Source organism: Quercus lobata, chromosome 6 (genome assembly GCF_001633185.2).
Source record: "Quercus lobata isolate SW786 chromosome 6, ValleyOak3.0 Primary Assembly, whole genome shotgun sequence".
Lineage (NCBI taxonomy): Eukaryota > Viridiplantae > Streptophyta > Magnoliopsida > Fagales > Fagaceae > Quercus > Quercus lobata.
This window is the reverse complement of record NC_044909.1, coordinates 21,887,442-21,905,913: the sequence shown is the minus strand read 5'-3', so window position 1 is coordinate 21,905,913 and position 18,472 is coordinate 21,887,442.

Here is an 18,472-nt window from a genome sequence, read left to right as displayed (position 1 = left end):
CCACAAATCACAAATACAGTAATACACACCAAAAATCATAAACCCAAGTGGAGAGGAAGTCGGGTTTGAGCTTTATGGCGAAGAGGAAGTTGCTAGAGAAGAAGTCTATGAAGTCTTATTGTTGGCATGATTTTATTTACTACTAATTTTTAGGGAGTTAAGTTATGCATAGTTTCTGTTGAGTAAAAACTTTAGGTATTTGAGTTATGTATGTTGTTGTTGTTCATCATGACTAGTGTTTAGAACTATAAACAATTGTAGTTTTTTTTTCTGGGTTTATTAAAATTATTGAACATTGTTTTTCATTTTGAATATTCTTAAAACTTTTGCTTTTTATTGGTTTTTGGATTCAGAAAGAGGCTCAAGTAGAACCTACTCATGGAAGCCCAAACATTATGAGTATACATGATAAGGAAATTGAAGCACCAACAATTGGCATGAAATTTGATTGTGATGATAGTGCATATGAATTTTACAAATAATATGCTCACTGAATTGGCTTCAGTGTAAGGAAATGATTTATAAAGCAAGGAAATGCGGGACAAGTCACAAGGTGAACGAGTTGCTAACAAATGCTGAGAACATTTATCTGTCCATCATCCCATTTCACGGATTGGTTGTTTAGCATAAATGATATGTAAACTTTAGAAGGATGGTATGTTAGAAACAACATGCTGGTAACCCATTCTCTATGCCCTATTAGATGGAAAATATTTAATATTGTCTTTTGAAAATATTTTGATTAAGAAATCTAAAAGCTTTGTATACTTGGATTTCTTATTTGCTGTTGTTAGCAACAATAAATTTGAAGGCAAGAGCTAGATTTATTATTTATAATTGTATTAGGAGCAGTGGTTGTCTCTAACAATTGTGCTCCAGTTGGATTTTAGATTGACTTACAGAAATATTGAAAATTTTCAATTATGTCATGTTCTATTTTAGTGCTTAGTGACTTTTGCACAAAAATGGTGAAAACATAATGATGTTGATATATAACTTTTTGTAATATTTGATCAGGTTATCTATACATATTTGTATTTTTAGTATTAGAGACCACAGAATAATTATGATATATATATATATATATATTTTTTTTTTTTTCTATTGATGTGATTAATTAATCATGAGAATTTTTTTATTGGCAGATCAATATGTTTTGTAACATGTGCAAGGAGATTGGTGTAATCTAGACTAATGAATTAGAGTGTGGTCTATAATAAGGGGACAAAAACCGTCAATCAATTTTGTTTTGATAGACAACATTTCTATAAGAAACTTTTTGCAATATGGAAGAAGGAACCAACTATGAAAATTATTGGGATCATATTTCAAGATTACCAAGGTTTAGGTAGTTGGAGCACACTGCAAAGGTGAAAGGAATTCCAAAGACAAGAATTAAGGGCTATTAAAGTAATTCAAGGCGAATAGATTGTAAAAGACTTATTGGTAATGTATATCAGTTTAAAGGGAGAGAGAAGTCATATTCTCAATTTTATGAAGGAAGAAGAAGATCTTTCAATGTACAGGCATTTTACTTATGAAGTGAAAAAGAGATACTCAAAATTAAGGGAGTTGACCTATTTCAAGTGTTAAGAAATCAAGCAATAGAGTAATAATATGTTTGACAGAATATGTAGAGAATATGTATGCGATTGTAAATTGTAATGATGATCACATTTGAATTGAGGAGACCAAATTTCCTCCAGAATGTTGTACAATTATTATATTGTTTTGTTGCTTTATAACTTAATGTAACAAATATATATTTTTTATACCGTTTTGTTGGTTTATATATTTTTTATTTTAGCAGAGAAAAAAATATTTCATTAATCAAACTTATCTAGTACAAAGAGGTATATGTCTTTCATTAAACTAGCTCTCAAAAAATCAAGTTTATGAGTTATTTTCATTGCATAGTGAGCTAATTGATGAGCCACACAATTGCCTTGCCTTCTCATGTGTGAGATTAGAGTAGACCGAAGATTGCTCAATAATTCCTTTGTATCTTGCAGCAATTGATAGTAACTAGCTCCATTAAAATTGTCGCATTGCAAGTCGTGTGTGAATATCCTTCAAGAATGACATAAAAAAGCTCGATCTTCAGAGCAGATTTAGCCATAAAGGCTACTTTTGCCTCCACTTTTTCCACAGTTAGGAGCTGATTAAACTTTCGACTCATTGCAAATTTGCAACCATCAACAGCCCTTCATGGTTCCTTATAACAACTCCTATTCAAGATAAATTCTATGCTACATGAGAGATGATTTATTGTGCTAAAAGTTAGTGTGCTATAATATTTTGAGTATAGAACAACATAAAGTTTTATTAATAAAATGAATTCATTTGTACATTGGAGAAAAGTAAAGGAGGGCATCTATTTAACAATACTTGAGGACCCTCTTTGCTTGTGCAACCTATGCAAGGGCCATAGTAACTTTGTTACATTACTAGTTTATCAACCTAAACAAAATCTAGTCGTAACACAATGACAAACACTTGGCATCCACAACAAACAGACCCACCTCTTATTGAGGCTGACAACCCACATATGGTCCTTTATACAAGCTTCCACCAACAAAATCCACAATCAACTTAAAAAAAAAAAAAAAAAATCTCTTTTGCAAAAATGAGAGTTTTACACATGCTAGCAACCAGGAGCGAAGCCACGTAGCTCTTGAGGGGGGGGGGGGGAGGGTCCTGGCCCAAAAAATCCACTAGTGTACATAGAAAATTTAATTAGGCCCCCCATATCTCTTCCATTCTCCCAAGTTGCTTTAGTTTTAGGCCTTTTTTGTACTCCAATAAAACAAAACCTGGCTCACCTTACATTTAAATACCTAAAAGTCCAAACACTTCACAACAAAATTTCAATATATCAGCCCATTCTCAATCTCAAAAAACCTATGAAAGCCCTTTCTTTCTTATTCTTTTTTTTTTTTTTCTCTTCTGTGGTACACTGCCACTGGTATCGCTTCCAGCCCCCAAAACTCATCTCATCAAAACCCTCAGTAGTCAACCCTCCTCAATCCTCATAATCTCCCCCCCCCCCCCCCCCCCCCCCCCCCCCACAAAAAAAAAAAAAAAATCTAACCTTTTTTTTTCTTTCTTCTTGCTTTCTAAAACAAATCACTCAGCATAATTCATTGTCAGATTTCAAGATTTGGAACTTGGTGACTGGTGAGTTTTCTTCTCTTTCTTCAGCACCATACCTTCATCTCTTTTTAAATTTTTTTTTTTTTTAATTTTCTCAACCATCTACACCTAAATATTCACTTGCTCTTTAATTTTTCATAGATTTTTTAGAGAAATATATGATTGAAGGCATGGGGAGGTTGTTTGTGATGAGTCTTGAAGGGAAGATCTACAGTTGTAGGCATTGCCACACGGCCCACACCCATCTTTCCACTTTGTGAAGTTAAAGTTTCTAAGGTAAAATTGTTTTGATTTATTACTTATTTTTTATTAGTTAGTAACTACGTGGCTATGGGTGTTGTTAAATTGTTTGGTTTATGTTGTGTACTTGTGTGTTTAATTTTTATTTTTGTTTGAGGGGTTATTATTAATTAAAGTCGTATTAAAAAAAATTAAAATACAGGAAAATTTTAATAATAGAAATGATGATGGGTTGACTGTTTAAATTATAGTGGAAATTTTGTTTTTTCTTGAGTATGAATAACATCCATATAATTAAGTAAAAATTTCTAATTAAAATTTTATTTTTTAAGTTCATTCCAAGTTAATTTTTGAATCATATTCTTAAAGCTAAAAGATTTATGAGCAAATGAAAGCAATTGATGCATTCTTTAAGAAAAAATATATTAGCAATTCAGAATTTAGGACACCTATGGCTGTAGAAACAAATATTGATATTTCAATGCCTGATGAACACCTCTCCAAATGTTCAAGAATTCAATTTAAAGAGATAGATCGTGATCTAGGATCATATAAACAAATATGTGAATTTCCTATCAACAAATAAGATGAAATCCGATGAGCTTATCTCAAAAAAAATCCATATCAACCTAAAAATATAAACTATCCATACAACAATGATACTCATCATTGTTGATTTCAAGTTTCATGGTTTGAATCACATAGTGATTGGTTGGAATACTCACCTTCAATGGATGCGATATATTGTCTACCTTGCTACTTTTTTGGTAAGAAACCAATAGGTCGTATTGGATCAGATGCATTCATTTCAATAGGTTTTAATAATTGGAAAAAGGTGAATGATGTAATGAATTGTCCTTTAACTCATCATGTAGGGAAAGATCCAAACTCCCCACATAAAATTGTTGTGAAATGTTGCGAGGATCTAAAGAATTATTCATGACATATTGACAAGCTAATTGAGAAACAAACATCAAAAGAAATAAAGAATAATCAGTTTCGGCTCAAAACCTTAATAGAGTGTGCTCGATGGCTAGCATTCCAAGCTTATGCTTTTAGAAGTCATGATGAATGCCTTGATTCAAAAAATAGAGGTAATTTTATTGAATTGATAAAATTCACATCAACTTTCAATGACAAAGTAGCTAGTGTTGTCTTGGAAAATGCTCCACGAAATGCTAAATATATGTCACTCACAATTCAAAAGGAGATTTTGCATATTCTTGCTAATAAAGTGTGAAATGGAATTCGTGAAGAAATTAGGGATGCAAAATTTTGCATTCTCGTTGATGAAGCTTGAGATGAGTCGAAGAGAGAGCAAATGACCATTATTTTGAGGTTTATTGATAAAAATGGTTTCATTAAAAGTGTTTCTTTCATGTTGTGCATGTTAGAGATACTACTGCATTGACCTTAAAGAAGGAGATATGTGGAGTCCTTTCTCGTTACAACCTCCACATTGAAAATATTCGAAGTCAAGGGTATGATGGAGCTAATAATATGCATGGTGAATGGAATGGATTATAAGCTCTATTTCTTAAAGAATGTCCATATACTTATTATGTACATTGCATGGCTCATAGGTTACAATTGGCTTTAGTTACAACATCTAGATAAGTAAAACTTGTTCATCAATTCTTTGATCATTTGACTAATATTATCAATATTGTCGTTGGTTCTAGTAAGCGTAATGATGAATTGCAATATGATCAAGGGAAAAAAATAGAGAATATGATTGCTTTTAATGAAATTGAGACTAAAAGAGGAGCAAACTAAATTGGTACTTTGTAATGGGCTGGAGATACACGTTGGGGATCTCATTTTCAATCTATTTGTAGTTAGATAAAAATGTTTGATGCAACTTGCAAAATTATCAATACTATCTCTAAGGAAGGGGCTAATTATAAATGTGGTGATGTCGAGGGAGCTTATCAGGTATTATCATCATTTGAATTTGTTTTAACTTTGCATATGATGAAAGAGATTATGGGAATTACTAATATTCTTTGTCAAGCTTTGCAACAACATTCTCAGGATCTTTTAAATGTCATGCATTTAGTTTCAACTACAAAATCACTTATTCAAAAGTTAAGAGATGATGGGTGGGAGCCTTTACTTGCTGGTGTTACATCATTTTGTGGACAGAATGAAATTGATATCCTTGATTTAAATGCTCGTTACACTAAAGCCCGAGGTAGATACCGTAATCAAGATGAAGCTTTGATAACAATAGAACATCATTTAAGAATTGACATATTTACAATTGTAATAGATTTTCAATTGCAAGAATTGAATAATAGATTTTGTGAGCTAACAGCAAATTTTCTCACTCTTAGTTCAACATTAAATTCTAAGGATGCTTTTAGATCATTCAAAATTGGTGATACTTGCAATTTGATTGAAAATTATTATCTTCAAGATTTCACTAAGCAGAAAATTTGTCTTTTGAAGCGTCAATTGCAACATTATGAGCTTGATGTGACAAAGCATCTAGATTTTCAAAATATGGGTACAATATCTAAGCTATGTAGGGGATTAGAAATTTCAGAGAAGTCTAAATTCTATCATTTAATTGATAGATTGATTCATCTTGTGTTGACTCTTCCAGTTTCTATAGAAACTACAAAATGAGCTTTTTCAACTATGAAACTATTAAAAACAAGACTTCGTAATAGAATGGAGGATGAACTTTTGGCAGATAATATGATAGTTTATATAGAAAGGAAATTGCTGGGAATTTCACCATGGAAATGATTATGAATGAATTTTATTCCATGAAAAATCGTCGTTAGGCATGATTTTGACGTGAAATGTTTTTTTTTTTTTGTTGTGTTGATATTTTTGTACATGTCTATAGTGAACTAGACAGTTTTTGTATGTTCATTAATGTTTAAAATATATCAAAATTGAAATTTCGTATTCAATAGATTTATGAATTATATTTTTTATATCCATACTTCAAATTGGCCCCCCTATGTAAAAATTCCTGGCTACGCCCCTGCTAGCAACATTGAGTAACTACTAGGATAGATGAGAGACAAGCTACACAAAATAGGTTGCTAGAAATTGCCCCTACATATCTATAAAAAAATTCATTAAGACACCCACCATCACTCGATATGAAAGGTACACTTGATAAGTTCAATTTAACACATGGAAAGAAGATAACTGCCAGTGAGGTATGGTTACGATTATTAATATGTGCCCAAACCTAGAATCGCCATAGAAAAGATTGAAGGGATGAGTCTTCTTAATTGTTAATTGAGATCCATGCCCACCACAGACGAACTCCCTATGGTTATTCTCAAAAGGTGCTTGATTTCTATGCGTATTTGATTTACTAGAGGGAAGAGATGGACTGAAAGGAAGTGTTTTGAGATGAAGGAAGGAGATGAGTTTTTTTATAAGATGGAGAGGGAAAGAGGTGAAGAGGTGGAACGACAGGAATACAAGGTGGATGGGTGGGGTTAACAAAGATATGGCTAGGTAGGATCAACAGCTTGAGCATGTGGTGGTGGTGATATTTTTGATGGGTTTAATGGTGGGTAATGGGTTGGGTTTTTGAGAGAGAGAGAGAGAGAGGTTTGTATTTTAATTTGATTTTGCCATGTGTGTGAGAGAGAGAGGGGGGTAAGAAGCATTAATGTTAGGTTAATAGAAGTTTCTCTTCAAAATTGGTCTTGTGCAACACACATGACCCTTGGACAAGTGTCACTCTATTTTTTTTTTGACATTTATACTAATATGCAACAAGTGCTGCAACCTTGTATGCAACAAATCCTTGCCCTTTATTTATTTATTTATTTTCATAGGTGCCTACTTGTGATTATTTATTTAGAAAAAGGACAAGGTTTCTCTTCAAACTCTTCCTATATTTTTTTATTGGATGTGAATTTTGAAAATCTAATCGTTAGATTGCACGTTTTTTGTATACTTAAAATTCCTGTCAAATTTTGTTTAAATCGAATGTTATTTACTATTTGATCAATAAATTTATTTTTAATTCATAATTTTAGACCATGGAAACTTGAAATTTAAACATTTGTTTGATAATATAGATATTGATCTTTGATATTCTTGAAATTTTGCAAGTATGGAGAATATAATAAAAACATGCAATCCAATTATTATATTTTCAAAATTCACATCAAATAAAAAAGATATAGGATGAGTTTGAGGATTTCTTTCTAAACTATTTCGAAGATAAACATTTCTCATCAATATATATTGATGAGGATAAAATTAGGTCGACAAGAGTGACGGCATACGCTTGGCAAGGGTGACGAGGTGTTTTTGCCGTCGGCATTCCTTCAAGGCTGACGGGGATATGAAGAAAAAGAACTCCGCATATGAAGCTGGACATCCTGAAGCTGACGGGGTAAATATAAACTGACGAGGTAAACTTAAACTGACGGCGTCAATCTATGGAATGATTGATCTGCGCGTTTACGTATGTAAGTAAATAACTTGCTCCCCACGTTTCATGAAACCTAAGGACTCCTATATGGAAAGAATCCCGTAAAATACGCCCAAGAAGACTCCTATAAGGAAAAGACTTCTACTCCAAGGAAAAGAGGACAACCCTCTACTACTATAAAAACCCAAGCACCCTCACAAACCAAGGGACGCATAATTTACCCTCTCTAGCACTCTAGAGCAGTGAGAATAGTTCTAACTTGACCTTCGGAGGGTGTTTGGCCAGTACCACACTGGTACTCTCTGCTAGGTTATTCCTTTTCGTTATGTAGGTGTCATTTGCGATCGTACGAGGAACGTGTGACTCACTGGTGGTATTATTTCCGGCATCATCAGTTGGCGCCGTCTGTGGGAAACGTAGCACATTCTCGCTTCCTAGACAAAAGAGTTACATGGTACTCACTCGCTCAATGGCGACCACCAATGATGTTCAAGAAGAAGAAGCTCCTACGACTGCGCTTGAAAGACAGGTGAGGACACTCGCCGCTGCCGTAGAGCGCCTCACCAAACAAAACCACGACCTAGAAGAGCAACTGAAACAGAAAAATGCAGCTCCCAACAACCAAGGAGCAGATCAAGAAGGAACCAACGCCGACAGAAGAAATCAGGAAGGACCCCAGGCCAGCAACACCCTGAGCAAATCAGAACGACAGAACACAAGCATCCCCTCCCTCGCAGAAACCACTCCGCCACTTGTTATCGCGGAGATGCAGGCCATGAAGGAACAAATGGAGGTTATGATGAATGCTCTCAAGGAACGAGTATCAAGCGACCTGGACGACCTTGTCAACCGAACTGACTCGCCATTCACCGCCACCGTCAACTCCTACCCTTTACCAAGTAAGTTCCGCATGCCACAGATAGACAGTTATGACGGAGTCAAGGACCCACTGGACCACCTGGAGACCTTCAAGACCCTAATGCACCTTCAAGGAGTAGCGGACGCCATCATGTGTAGGGCCTTCCCTACAACACTGAAGGGGGCAACGAGAATTTGGTTCAGCCGACTGACACCAAACTCCATCAGCACCTTCAAAGAGCTCAGCGCTCAGTTTACCGCACACTTCATTGGAGGCCATCGATACAAGAAGTCTACGGCGTGCTTGATGAGTATGAAACAGCGAGAAGATGAAACTTTAAGGGCCTACATCTCCCGCTTCAACAAAGAGGCACTCTCGATCGACGAAGCCGACGATAAGATACTTGTTGCGGCATTCACGAATGGCTTGAAGAAGGGCAAGTTTTTGTTTTCCCTATACAAAAACGACCCAAAGACCATGTCGGAAGTACGCCCCACAAAGTATATGAACGCTGAAGATGCGCTGTTAGCTCAGGAAGAGAAGCCCAGGAAAAGAGAAAGGCAGGAGGACAATCGGCAGGACCAAGGCCGAAAGAAGACAAGAACAGGAGACTGAAGGGAAGAAAGGCGCCCTAGACCCCTAGGGGGAAGGTTCACGAGCTTCACTCCGCTAACAGCCCCGGTAGATCAAGTCCTTATGCAAATCAAGGACGAAGAGGCTCTGACGTTCCCGGGAAAACTGAAAAGTGACCCCAACAAACGTTCCCGGGATAAGTATTGCCGTTTCCACCGCAACCATGGCCACGACACGGCTGATTGCTATGACCTCAAGCAGCAGATTGAGGCCCTTATCAGATAAGGAAAGCTGCAGAGATTCGTTAGCAAGGAGAAAGCGGATCCCCTCGCACAAGACCAACACCCCCGACGGGACAATGAGCGACCGAGGCCTCCGATCGGGGATATAAGGATGATCGTAGGAGGAACGGCTGCTGCCGGGTCATCCAAGAAAGTCTGCAAGACCTATCTTCGGATGGTACAAAATGTTCAGCTGACGGGAGTCGTGCCGAAGATAGCACGGAGATAAGGTCCCGTAATCGGATTCTCAGAAGAAGACGCACGATGCCTTCACCATCCTCATGACAATGCACTCGTCGTCAGCCTGCATGTGGGAGACTACAACATGCACCGGGTGCTGGTCGACAATGGCAGTTCAGCAGATATTTTATACTACACGGCGCTCCAGCAGATGAGGATCGACAGGGAGCGATTGATCCCAACAAATGCCCCGCTTGTTGGCTTCGGCGGGAGCCGGGTATTCCCATTGGGTGCGGTCACATTATCCGTCATTGTAGGCAATTACCCTCAACAGATAGCCAGGGACGTGACATTCTTGGTAGTCGATTGCTCATCAGCCTACAATGCTATCCTCGGGCGACCCACGCTCAACTCATGGAAGGCAGTAACTTCCACCTACCACCTAATGATAAAGTTCCCGACTGACTACGGAGTAGGGGAACTGCGCGGGAGTCAGATGGCCGCACGCGAATGCTACATAGCCATGATGGAAATGGAGGATCAGGTTCAGGCTTTAAGCATAGAAGAGCGCCGGACGGTAACAGAGCCGGTTGAAAAGTTAGAAGAGATACCCCTTGACAGTTCCGATCCTAGCCGAACGACCAAAATTGGAATGCTCGCTAACACCATGATCCGTCAGGAGCTCATAACCTTCCTTAGACGCAATCGAGACGTATTCGCGTGGGGTCATGAAGATATGCCGGGAATAGATCCTTCAGTCATGGTGTACAGGTTGAACGTATCGCCCGCCTTTCCACCTATCAGACAAAAGAAGAGAGTGTTTGCCCCCGAGCGAGACCGAGACATAGCAGAAGAAGCCAGAAAGCTACGGGAAGCAAGTTTTATTAGAGAAGTATACTATCCCGACTGGTTAGCAAATGTAGTGATGGTCAAAAAGGCGAGCGGGAAATGGCGGATGTGCGTGGACTTCACCGACCTCAACAAGGCCTGCCCCAAGGATAGCTACCCCCTCTCGAGGGTCGATGTCCTAGTAGACTCTACGGCTCGACACCAGTTGTTGAGCTTCATGGACGCTTTCTTGGGGTACAACCAAATCCGAATGCATGAAGCCGATCAAGAGAAAACGTCGTTCGTAACCAGCCAAGGCCTCTTCTGTTACAAGGTGATGCCCTTCGGCCTGAAGAACACAGGCGCAACGTACCAGAGACTCATGAACAAAATGTTCGAGCAGCAGATTGGGAGGAATGTCCAAGTCTATGTGGACGACATGTTGGTAAAGAGCCGAAGGGAGGAAGATCATCTAGGAGATTTTAAAGAAACATTCGACACACTTCGCTCCCACAACATGAAGCTCAATCCAGGAAAATGTGCCTTTGGAGTAACGGCAGGAAAATTCTTAGGATTCATGGTGTCTCAGAGGGAAATCAAAGCAAACCCGGACAAGATCCGGGCCATCTTGGATATGGCACCACCAAGAAATGTGAAGGAGGTGCAGAGCCTCAACGGAAAGATAGCGGCACTAAACAGGTTCGTATCAAGGGCAACGGACAAGTGTTTGCCCTTCTTCCGAACATTGAAGAAATCCTTCGAGTGGACTGACGAATGCCAGCAAGCATTCGAAGAATTGAAGGCTTACCTCTCCTCCCCACCATTACTAAGCCCGTCGCAGCCAGGAGAAAAGCTTTTTCTCTATCTAGCCATCTCCCCCGCAGCCGTTAGCGCGACCTTGATCAGAGAAGAAGAGAAAGTGCAAAAGCCCGTATACTACGCAAGCCGAGCGCTTCATGGTGCCGAAGAAAGATACCCGCCCATGGAAAAACTTGCCTTTGCATTAATTACGGCAGCCCGCAAGCTCAAACCGTACTTCCAAGCCCATACAGTGAACGTCTTGACTGACAAGCCCTTAAGGCGAGCAATGAACAGTCCCGAGGCCGCGGGACAATTGGCATTATGGGCTATAGAACTGAGCGAATTTGATATTCAGTACCGCCCACGGACTGCCATCAAAGGACAGATCGTCGCCGACTTTATAGCTAAGTTCACTCATGGTGAAGATAAGGGGGTAGCAGAGTCCCCTCAATGGAGTATATATACGGACGGGTCATCCAACAGACAAGCCGCAGGGGCCGGCATTGTGCTATTATCGCCCGAAGGAGACACCATTGAATGTATGGTCCGTCTCGACTTCCCTACCACCAACAATGAATCAGAGTATGAGGCTCTGATAGTAGGGTTCGACCTCGCCAAAGCAGCAGGAGCCGTAAGGGTAGTCATCTACTGCGATTCACAGGTCGTCACTAACCAAATAAATGGAGACTACGAGTGTAAGGGCGAAAAGATGAAGAAGTACCTTGATGAAGTAAAGGCGAGAGTGGATGACCTAGAAGCCAAAGTCGTCCAAATTCCCAGAGAAGAAAACGAGCGAGCCGACCGCCTCGCGAAGGCCGATTCAGCAGAACAAATGGTCATCCTTGGTAATGTACTCTCCTTCGTGCAGCTTTCTCCGCTAATAGATCTCAGCAACATGCAAGAAATATGCTTCGACAGAAGCTGGAGGACGCCGTTAGTTTCATACCTGAAAGAGGGGGTCTTACCAGACGAAAAGGAAGCCGCAAGGAAACTTAAGGTCCAAGCAGCGAGGTTCGTCCTGATAAAAGACGTCCTTTACAAAAGAGGTTTCTCCCAACCATATTTGAGATGCTTGGGTATGGAAGAGGCAGACTACGTCATGAGAGAGGTGCATGAAGGAATCTGCAGAAACCACTCAGGGTCCAGATCGTTGGTACACAAGCTTGTGCGAGCAGGGTACTATTGGCCCACCATGCAGAAGGACGCCGAAGCCTATGTCAGGGCCTGCGACAAGTGCCAAAGGTTCAGCAATATTATTAGACAACCAACTGAAGAGCTGACCCCGATGACGGCCCTATGGCCGTTCGCACAGTGGGGTTTAGATATTATGGGACCCTTCCCTACAGCAGCACGACAGCTAAAATTCCTGGTGGTAGGCATCGACTATTTCACAAAATGGGTGGAAGCTGAAGCTTTGGCCACAATCACGGAGAAGAATGTACGAAGCTTTGTTTGGAGATGCATCATATGCAGGTTTGGCATTCCTAGAGTCTTTGTCTCGGACAACGGACGACAATTCGACAACAACCCCTTTCGAGATTTCTGCTCACAACTAGGAATAAAGAACCACTATTCCTCCCCCGCCCACCCTCAGGCTAATGGCCAAGTCGAAGTAACGAACCTATCCTTGCTCAAGATTATCAAGACTCAGCTCGAAGGGGCAAAGGGTATATGGCCCGATGAATTGCCAAGCATATTATGGGCATACAGGACGACAGCAAGGACGCCCACAGGGGAAACACCATTTCGACTGATGTATGGAGGCGAAGCGGTCATTCCGTCAGAAGTTGGGCTCACAAGCTACAGGGTACACAACCACGATGAGAACAAAAACGACGAGGCTATGCGACTATAGCTGGACCTAATAGACGAGATCAGAGCAATAGCGGAACAAAGGCTCGCTCGGTACCAAGACCGTATGGTTAAACATTACAACTCTCGGGTCCGACACAGGGACTTCCAGGTTGGAGACCTTGTTCTTAGAAAGGTTATGGGCGCTGCTAGGGACCCTACCCAAGGGAAACTCGGCCCCAATTGGGAAGGACCCTACAGAGTCACGTCGTGGCAAAGGAAAGGCACATACCATCTAGAGACGTTGGAAGGAAAGAAACTGCCGCACCCATGGAACGCCGAGCACCTACGAAAGTACTACCAGTAGGAGCGGCAGCATGAAGTTCAACTTTTTCTTATTTTATTTTACATTCCAGCAAAACTTTAGTCTCACTCCTCAGAACTATCATTTACTTTAATCTTTTGCAACAATTCTTCTTTTTAGCCCAAGGGGCAGGATTTGGTTTTAATTACTTTTATTTAAATGCATGGCAATAAGAGGAGTTTTATTCAGAAATTGCTGAAGTGTATTTTTTCTACGTTCCACTAAGTTCACGGCCGAAATCACTAAGTCCGTAACATACGGACCAACAAAGATGTTAAATACATCATGGCTTAAAAAACTGACGGGCCAAAAAAGATGTCAAAGACATCAAGGCTAAGGCTGTAAAAATGACGGTTCGGAAAAGTTAAAAAACTGACGGTCCAAAAGATGAAGCAATCATCATATGGACGAGGTCCTAAAAAACTGAAGGACTAACGAAGATGTTAAATACATCAAGGCTTAAAAAACTGACGGGCCAAAAAGGGATGTCAAGGACATCAAGGCTAAAAAACGACGGTCCGAAAAAGCTGAAAAACTGACGGTCCAATAGATGAAACAATCATTATATGGACGAGGTCGTAAATAACTGACGGACTAACGAAGATGTTAAATACATCAAGGCCTAAAAAACTGACGGACCAAAAAAAGATGTCAAAAACATCAAGGCTAAGGCCGTGAAAATGACGGCAGGGAAATGCTAAAGCTAAAAAGCTAACGGCCAATAGATGAAGCAATCATCATATGGACGTAGCCCTCAAACCAAGACATACAATAATGAGTCATCAAGCTGACGGATTTAAGAGATTGACGACCTTAAAACAGTGTAACCAACCAACAAGAGCTGTAAACCGATGGTCACCAAGCCGACGGAGCTTGGAGCCTTGGCACGATGTCACGCCGACGGGGGTTTCCAACAGTTCAAAGAGCTGACGTGGTCCAAGCAGACGAGAATATTTACCAAAATTTCGTCTAGGGCCACCATCAACAAAGAGATATAAAAGCTACGGAAATTAAACACATACACAACTGTACATAAACAAAAGACCGAAGAAAACAAAGAGAGCGCTTAAACATTGTTTAAAATTACAACTGTTCTCCAATACAACTATTTTATACATGGCCAAAATACGAAATAAAAGCTAAGGGGCAGGAACGTCAGCATCATTGCCGTCAGTTTGATGGCCTTCAACATCCACAATCACGGCAGGAGAATCAGAGGCAACAGGATTGGCAGCAGGCTGAGCTAGGACCACACTGTCGTCATGCCTCGGAGTAGGCTGATGGAGGCTGTCGTCTCCGTCATCCATGGTGATCCCGGAAAAATCCAACTCCGGGTAGGCCGACGCGACCTGCTGAAGGCAGTCTTCGAACCCGGTACCATAATATTCACCACACGAGTCAAAGAAGGACTGCGACACTTTGAAATCCCTGATCGAGTCAGCCCCCGCCGTTTGCAGCTTTTCACCTAGATCCGTCACCTCTTCCTGGAGTTTATCATTCTGACGGCTGACCTCCGTCAACTTCTCCTTAACTTCCTGCAGCTCCTTGTTGAGGATACGGACGGCTTCCTTGTACTGAGCTTGCTGGTTCAACAGGTTCGTATTATGCTTGCGAACTCGAGTGACGACCCCCTTCTTCGCTGCACAACGGTCTTGAAGGGCCTTGACGCGCACCAAGGCCTAAGAAAACATATCCGTCAGTTGAAAAATATACCAAAGCAAAGCAAAGCTTCCCCAAACAAATTTGTAGTAAACATACCCTGGTGAGGTCGAAGAGGGCTGACGCCCCTAGGTCCTCCGTCCCCACCTAGTCACAAGGTTCAATGTCCGTCGATTTTATCAGGGACCCAACCTCCCCGACGACATAATCTTTGTGAGTTAGGAGACGGCAGGGGCCCTCGCTGACGGGACCGGTAGAGGTCATCACCCCCTTGCCCGCGCCATGGCTAGGCTTAGGAGGGGACTTCTCCTTCAGTCGTTCGTCCCTAGGAGTGACGGCAACCTTCTTTGTGGGACGGATGTCACCACCGTCAGGCTTCCTCTTCATCACCTTAGCAACGACCTTTGGAGTTGACGAGGCCTCCCCTGCTACCTCCTTATTTTTTCTTTCCTCTTTCTGACGGGCTGCGGCAGCCCTTATCCTTTGCTTCGCAGAGTCCATTTCTACAACACAAAGAACACCGTTGGGGCAAGTAACGGAGGAATAAAACTGACGGGATAAATAAAAGTTTACTCACGTCAGCGTGCAAATTGCTCCAACCTTCGGGCAGCCGCTGACGGTTCGGGACCCCCACAATATAAATGAAGGGTGTCGAGGGTGATCAAATCCCTGCACTTACGATCTTCCAAAGGGATTTCCAGAATCCGTTGGATGAACTCATCTTGCTCGTCAGTTACGTGCGGACAGGTATAAGCTGAAAGAAACAAAGTGTTAATGACGTCACCTCATAAAATAAACGGAAAGAACATAGTTGACGGGGTCAACCTGAGTCCTTGACAAAGGCCCAAGTGTTGTCAAAATAGCCGCGAGGCATCGTCGCCCACTCTTCCTGACGGCAAACCCAATCCGTCCCTTCAACAAAAAAGTACCTACTCTTCCAGTTCCTATTTGAATCCGGCATGTCTGATACAAGCCGTAACCCTTTCTCCCTGGCGTTGAAATGATATGTCCCCTTGGACGAGGCGATATGATGGGGCCTATAGCAATAAAAGAATTCGTCTAGCGTAAGCTGACGGTGTCCTCCACTAAGGTTGCCCCATAGGATTTCAGCTCCTATGAATGTCCTCCAGGCGTTAGGGGCAATTTGGGTGACGGATATGCCTAGGAAGTCTGCTAGTTGACGGTGTAGGGCCGTCAATGGTAACCTGAGTCCCGCAGCAAACATGGCATCATACATGCCAACGTCAGCTGTCCTCCCAGAGTAACACCTCTCGTCCTCTCTAGGGAGACGGATTGGGATATGCTCTGGGATTTGATAACGAACACGTAACTCCCTGAAAACTTTACCACTCATCCTAGGCGAAAATTTGTTGACGGCCCAATCCTCAGGAAGAATGAAGGGACGGTTATCTCCGGGACCCTCCGAGGTTCCTTCACAGGATCCCTCATCCCCGTCGCTCTCCTCTCCGTCAACATCCATTCCATCCCCTCTCTCCTCTTCCTTATCTCCCTCAGCCAAACTCTCATCAACGTCAGGAGATTGTGCCGACGTCTCTCTCTCTGACGAAAGGGAAAAGTCTGACTCATCTCCAGAACCATAGGTCTCGTCGTAGCCCGCTCCTTCGCGGGCTGACGACTCCTCACAAGACGCGTCACTTGACATCTGACTACCTACAAGTGACGGATCCAATCTAAGTACCTAGACTGACGTTCTCACTAATGAGGCAGAAATAAAAAAGAGAGAGAAAGAAGAAAGAAGTGGAGATGAAAACTTACCGGTATGGAGGCCTTCTGGATGACTCTAAAAGACAGCGACGGATAAGCCGACGGAAGTGAAGCTGACGAAAGGAGGGCGACGATCTTTCTCTCCACAGGATTAGCAAGGATGAAATAGTGAAAAATGAGGGGAAGTGCTGTTTATATATGGAAAAAATGGCGCGGAAGACGAAGCGACGTCTCGTCAAAAGCAGAGCCAATAGGAACGAGCCACCTGTCCAAGGCATTAAATGCACAGATCCACGCGAACGATATCCCTGCCTCTTTAGAAAACAAACTCCACAACCCGTCAGTATAGAGTCTGATGGAGGTATGGAGTAGGGGGCAAGTGATGAGGATAAAATTAGGTCGACAAGAGTGACGGCATACGCTTGGCAAGGGTGACGAGGTGTTTTTTCCGTAGGCATTCCTTCAAGGCTGATGGGGATATGAAGAAAAAGAACTCCACATATGAAGCTAGACATCCTGAAGCTGACGGGGTAAATATAAACTGACGGGGTAAACTTAAACTGACGGCGTCAGTCTATGGAATGATTGATCTGCGCGTTTACGTATGTAAGTAACTTGCTCCCCACGTTTCATGAAACCTAAGGACTCCTATATGGAAAGAATCCCGTAAAATACACCCAAGAAGACTCCTATAAGGAAAAGACTTCTACTCCAAGGAAAAGAGGACAACCCTCTACTACTATAAAAACCCAAGCACCCTCACAAACCAAGGGACGCATAATTTACCCTCTCTAGCACTCTAGAGCAGTGAGAATAGTTCTAACTTGACTTTCGGAGGGTGTTTGGCTGGTACCACACCGGTATTCTCTGCTAGGTTATTCCTTTTCGTTGTGTAGGTGCCATTTGCGATCGTACGAGGAACGTGTGACTCACTGGTGGTATTATTTCCGGCATCATCATATATATATATATATATATAAATAAAACCGAAGCCTCTGAATCTCCCACAATTTTCCACGTCATCATTATTTTCTTTTTCTTTTTATTTTATATTCTTTTTATTTCAGATTCTTTTTCCACGTCAGCATTATTAAAAAAAAAACAAAAATTATGATTTTATATGATAGATATTAGAAGATCATATATAGATACGTATAATAAGATTAATGCCACTTAGCCGGTTGCCATGAATTAAGAGTCCCATTAGGAATTGGATTTTATTGGAGTGGCGTGGAAGTCTCTAAATCATGTTTGTATGCAATGCAAACTCCTTCACAGTGAAGGAGGTGCCGATACTCTCCTATATATGTATAAACCTACGTGTGTTGCCGCAAACTATTCTTTTGTTACAAACACTTCTTTCTCAAGGTACGAAAATTTCTCTTCATAGTTTTCCCTCTTTAGTTTCTGTATTCTTTCTTTAATAGTAGTTTGTGTATGGTCTATGTTTGTGTTTGTTTTTCCTTTAATAATCTGTGTGAATATATTTCTTGGTACTTATGCAAAATCTTTAAAGATGCATTCATATTCTATGTTTCCTTTTCGTTTGCTATTTCTTGGCTTATATTATAGATTGTAATGTATATATTCATCAAACAATT